Below are 6,435 nucleotides of genomic sequence, written 5' to 3' on the forward strand. Positions count from 1 at the left end.
AAGCGGAAACACCTCTGGAGAGCATCCGCGGCGATGGGAGCGTGCGAGGCTTTAAATTATAAAGGAGATTTTCTTTTTTTTGGAAAAAAAAAAAAGAAAGCCTTTAGCACATGCATTAACATGGCCAGGCAATGAATAATTTATGCCTGGCTCTATTAAGCTTTTACACCGGGACCGGCGCAGCGTGGCTCGCCTCGCAGCTAAAGTAGGTCACGTCTGCGCCGAGGGTCCCTGGGCCTGTGCCACCACGGGTGGGCGAGGAGTGGGCACGTGTCTGTGTCCACGTGGGCGTGCGTGGGGCACAGCACCGTGCGTGCACCAGCGATGCCCCTGCCCTGCTGCGTTCCAGGGGTGCGGAGCCGTGGTGCTGCTGGCTTTTACCCTGACCCCAACGCCGGCTGTGACTTGTGTCCTGCATGAAGGGCCGCCTGGGGCAGGGGATGTCTGCGGGTGGCACGGAGCTCCAGGGCGCAGAGCTTGGGCAGCTCAGCCACGCTTGTAGCAAGCCAGGGCCTCTTCATGGAGGCCAGTGGGACATCCGGGTGCAAAACTTAGTTCCTGCTTGAAAGGGGGTTCATAGGAAAGGATAGCAAACATTTAACGCCCGTGTTTGTCCACAGACCAGCTGATCGCAGGGGACCACAGCTCCTGTCCCTGAGGCCAGGAGTGTTTGGCAGAGCTGCTGATCTCTCGGTGCTGTTGCTGTCACTGGTCTTTGAGAGTGCCCAGATGCCTCTAGGCCGCACAGGTCGCGTGCTCTGGCACCTTCACCCCATTTCTGCTGATGAAAGCAATGCAAACAGCTTCTGCAAGTAATTAAAATGGCTCCTGCAAAGCCCGGCAGCTTCCATCTGCTGGTCTGCAGCGGCAGCGCAGGCAGAAAAGCCTCTGTCACGGTCTTTCCCCATGACATCCTTCCTCTCTCAGGCCAAAGTCCTTCATGGCTGAAGACCATTTTACCTCAGGCTGGAGGACAACACTTGTGAGCCTCCAAGGCCCAAGACAGGGCTGTCTCTAAAGCCGAGCACTGCCTTCAGTGCGGCACTGCTGCTGTTACCTCCAGTCCTGCTGGTGGCCCCTCTCCTGCAGATGCTATCAGGTGGCTCAGCTGGCTGGAAAGCCAAGCTCTGCGGGACCAGTGATGTCCTCCAGTTCCTCATATGCTGCACAGACGTCAACAGCCTCAGCCACGAGGAGATGTCTCAGATGGCTCCAGATCAGAGATTGCCAAAATTTCTGCCATCAGCAGATGCTGCTCCCCAGTGACCTCCAGGAAGCCGCAGCTCACGTAACGGTGGTGGGAATTCCCTGGCAAGCCTGCGTGGACCTGCTCCATGGGATGGGGAGAAGGTCTGTATGCCCAGGGAGCAGCACGTGGACCAGCTCTGTAGAGCCCCAGCCCAGCCACTGCACGTGGGGCTGAATAAAAATTGACTGGCCAAGCTGCTTAGTGATGGAGGCGCTTGATACCACACCTCTGGAAGAGGTGGGTTTGGCTGGTGGACATACAGGTAGGCTAACCCAAGCCAGAAACATCACTGTGAGGGCAGAAAGAGTCGGGATATGCTGGAGAACATGCAGGGAACACGCTGTTTGCACCCTGTCTTGCATTTCCTTATTGCACAGTGCCCCCTTTAATGAGTTTTGCTTACCTGCCAGGCTGGTATATCAGCAGACTGTCTTACAGCTCCAGAAATCCCTCTGATTTGCTATTTCCCTAACCACCCACGTGTTAAATTATTCCCCAACCCCACAAGAAGTCTGTCGAGACTTGGATGCAGCATCCCAATATCCCAAACAGGGAGCACAGAAGGACACAGGTGAAACGTAAGAGACTGCACGGGGGTCATATAAAACCTGTAGGGACAAATTGTCGTGACGGGAAAGGCCCTTGCCGTGTGCATTGAGACAAGCAGCCTGGAGTCAAGGCGCATTAATGAGCTGCACAGTACAGTGGGAAAGCCAGGAGGTGGCATCCAAGACCTGAGCACATGATAGCTGGACACATTTCTGAAGCAAGAACTTAGCAGGAGGTTGCAGCTTGGGATGGCAAGGGGGCAAGGGGAACACACACCTGGATTTTGTCCTGCACCTTCCCCTTCCCCTTGGGAGGGGCAAAGTGTAGGCACTTAGACAAAGACACTTTGTATTATGTGAACAGAGGAAGAGCTCACTTTTTTTTTCTTTTTTTTTGTTTCTTTTTTTTTGTTTCTTTTTTTTTTTTTTTTGGGGGGGGGGGTCAGCTATAGCAACTCCACCCAAAAAAAATCCACTGGATCTCAGTGGGCTTGCTGGGAGGCTCTTGGACAGGTGTAGCCCAATCTGTCTGCAGTGCGACTGGCACCAGCACTGTCCGAGGTCGGGGGGGGACCCCAGAGGATGGAAAGCCCCCCGGGTGCGTGTCCCAGGGAGCAGCTTCTGGTATTCCTTGTTAAAATCAAAAGGCAGAAAACCACAGCAGCCTTATGTGATGACATGGCAATGGCACATTCAGCTCTTCATTAGGAACCGTGGTGTAGCGATCACACAGTCCTCCACCCCACGGGCCTTTCGGGTCCTTTTTCCTGAAAAAGAGGAGAGAAAATGTCAGGGGGCCAGCGGGGCTTAGCAGTGGGCAAACTGGTCCATCCCTTTTTGCAAGTGAGGATGAGGAGACAACGGGTGTTACCACCACCCTACGGCGGTGTTGGGGTGAGGCAGCAGATGGCACTAGGAGATCAGGAAGGACAGAGCAGGCCAGGATGCCTGGAGGGAGCAGAAGCCACCTCTGGACTTGCAGCTCATGGACCCTAATGCTGCCGGGCAGGAGATCAAGAGGAAAGAATCGACTGCAGCAACCCAAGACCCGGGCCAGAGAGAGCGTGGGAGCACCAGACCCTGGTAGACCCCTAGAAGTTCTGCAAATGTGTGCAAAAACGTCCTGCTCCCTTCATCCAGAGCATTCAAAACAGGAGAAATCCCAGCTTCTCTATGATAAAGATGGGTTGGGGGTTTCCTGGATGTTAGTCCTGCTATGGGAATCCACAGCTCACCCCTTCCCTCCATTTCCCACACCCTCCAGGCATGGCAGACCAAGCACACGTTACCTGGTTGGCCTCATCCACTGGGCTTCATCTGGTGGGCTTCATCCCCTGAGCATCACTGTGACTGACACACTCTTGGTGTCCTCCTCCAAGTCACTGGAGTGACAGAACCCTCAAAAATCTCCTGGGAACCAAATCTCCATGCCGCTCACCCAGGATGGGAATTTCAGCAGGCAAGGTGAGGATTTCAGCTTGGGCAAAAATGTCAAAGCCAAATGGCATAGCCTTCCTCGTGCTTCCTTGGTGAGGTGGGTACCTGCTTCTTCTGCAGAGGCTTCCCCTTCTCTGTCCAACCCCAGTGGTGGGCCAAGCTCATGCAGGATGTGGTGGAGTTTCTCAGGAGATCGTCCGGCCCCACCAAAAGGCAGCCAGGAGCTGATCTCATGGCGCCTACAGGACCAGTGCTGGGGAGTCGTGACCCAGGCCTCAGGCCCACACTTTTGGTCTTTTGGGTATTTCCAGCTGGGAAATTGTGGGCACAGTACTGGAAGTTCCCCTGAAAACGGCTTTTCTGGCTGTTTTCCAAGGCAGCAGGGGAAAAGCCGTGCCCGTACATCTGCACCGTGGCACTCGGTGGCACAGAGGTGGCCGTAGGGAAAGATGAAAGCAATGGGTGAGCTGAGAGAAGTTTTGGTGGAAAAACCTGGCCCTTGCAAACGTCTGGGAGAAGCCATTGAGCTGAGGGTGCCCACGCAGGGCCCTGTATGAGGTGCCTGCTGGCGCCGGTGGCTCCAGCCGCTTCCTCCCAGCGCCTTGCTCTGGGAACAGGCCCTGGTGCTGCCGACAGGCCGAGCCGCGGGTGCCATCACTGGCCAAAGTCAACAGCAGCCAGCACCGCTTCCGCGTGCCTGGCTCCTTAAGGCAGCTAATGAGTTGATAGACGGCCTGATAAGCACATCCCTGTACTGCAGGAAGCTTTGTGGCTTCACCCACCTTCCTGCCAGCCTCTCACAGCCAGCGTTTTGGCTTTTAAGTCCCAGGCCTGACTGCCATGTGGAAATATGGCTTCTGTGCTGGAGGAATGCTTCCCGAAATGCCAGGGTTGGGCAGTCGGCAGCAGGACCTGGGTGAAAATGGCTCCCCAGGGGTGCTTGTCGTTTCCAAGATGCTGAAGCACGCGGCCCTCGTGGTGCCCAGGGGTTTGGGAAGCAGGCGTCACCTCCGGTGTCACCGCCGCATGGGGAAACGTGCTGAAGATCTCTGCTGCTCTGTCTGTGAGGCCAGACCACTCAACAAAACCCTTTGGTTTTCATCCTTGCTCTTGGATGAATCAAGGCCAGCCAGGGATGAAGGCTTCGCAGGTGGAGTGGCTGAGAGCTTTGGGCATGGAAAGCGCTGCCTTGCTGAATCGCCTGCACGGAGCGAGTTTTTCACCCAGAAATGAATGCATCTATCAGGCTTACCACCACCCCCCACGCCCCATGGCTGAGTCTTTATGAGGATATTACTTAAGAAGAGCATCTCCAGTCCCAGGGGCTCATCTCTGCAAGAAAAGTGCTCCCGAGCAAATCACTGACCACAAGTTGTGACTCTGCTGTTCCTGAACCACTCCTTGCATTTGTGTCCTGAGCACATCAAAATGCTGACAAGGAGAAAGGGTAAAACTTGATTACATTTCAATTTAATACCCTTGTTTTTGGATTACCCCTCTGGTGTAGGCACTTAAAGATGGGGATCAGTAAGGAAACATTGCTTTTCCAGGGAAATTGCCACCTGCAAGGACATTCCCTATTTTACAGAGGTGTTTTTGGGGTGGTCTGGGGAAACTGAGATGAACTATTTCTCTTTTGCAGATCAGCCCAGATGCAGCAGCATCTTTCTAAAACACAATCACTGCGTTTTTCAACAGCTGCATCTTAAACTGGCCATCTCTTGGCTTGAGCTGAGCACTTGGACAGGGACTTTTCTTAAGGTCCAAAAACAAACAAAAAAAAGGTTTACTTGGAAATCCCAGGGACCACTGGGCCTGTTGTCCTGGTTTCCTTTCTCAAAACAAAAGAAAATGAAACAAAATGAAAACAAAACAAAACAAACAAACAAACAACAACAACACAAAACAAACAAACAAAACCCTTACCATTGTTAAAGATTGAAAGATAATAACTTGGGAAGTATTGAGTTCAGAAGATGGATATGGCTTTATTAAACAGACAAAAGAAAGCTTATATCTGATAGACGTAAAAAACAAACAAACAGACAAAAAACAGGTCATAGAAGCTTAAAACTATTTTAATACTGTGCTAAGGCTAAATAGTCTTTCTTAACATTTATCTTAAGCGTCTCTGTTCTATTTTAAAATGTTTAGTTTTTACTTCTGATGGAGAAATCCTGTGGTTAGGGAAAAAACAAAACCCCTTGGGAAAGAAAGGGAATTTCCAGTTGGATATAAGGGAAAAAATTCACATTGAGATTGATGGAGCTGCCTGACAGGGACAGGGAAGTGAAGTGGGATCTCCAACCTTGGAGACTTACAATGCATGCCTGGAGAAGGCCTTGGGCATCCTGCCTTGACTTGGAGCAGGAGTGTGGACCGAGCTCCCCGGAGATCCCTTCAGCCCTCAGACTTTCTCTGATTCCTGCACTTTATGGAGACATTGAAGGGGAGAAGGGATACATCTGGCTGAGCAGTTCTCTCTGGCCACGCTCCATAGGAAGTCATTTATCACTTAATACATGTGGATAAACTTTGTTTTAACAGATCTTTGCTCTAAAAAGTAAGTTTCTAGCTCAGAACAAAAAATACATATTGTTTTAGGGATTACATTTATCTTACCCTCTGAATGCAGCCAGTATTTTCTGGAGAATTTAAGCATTTCTTAGTGTTTAGGCACTTCTCATCACACATGCCCTTACAAAAGCACTATGTAAATGGAAAATGGAAGCTAACAGCTTTTTGAACCGTCTATATTCTTAAGAAATATTATTACACACATACACACACAAAGCTAAAGCCGGTAAGTGCCTTGGGTGTCTAAAATATTTTGTGGTTACGTGAAAGGCAATCTCCCAGAGGTATTTGTTTGTGTATCGGATCAGAGTAAAGCTGCGGAGCACTTAAGGATCTTGATCTAGAAAGTGGAAGCAAACACTGGTGACACTCACAGAAGATGGTGTTGAGTGAGGCTTGGAAAAAACAAGACAGGTTTTCTCACATTTTCTGAGTGGGGATAGCCAAAACTATGGGGCTTTTGTTTCTGGGCAAAGTCCTGAGTGTGAATGTTAGATTGGAAGCATCTGCAGGGGTAGCTCCAAAGGACAGGGAGGAGATGGCCAAGGTCAAAGTCAAGATGAGAAGGGGAGACCTGGGCTGAGCTGCTGTGGATAAAACCATCCCCAGCCACCACAACTCATT

This window comes from Anser brachyrhynchus (assembly GCF_964034855.1).
Source record: "Anser brachyrhynchus genome assembly, chromosome: 11".
NCBI lineage: Eukaryota > Metazoa > Chordata > Aves > Anseriformes > Anatidae > Anser > Anser brachyrhynchus.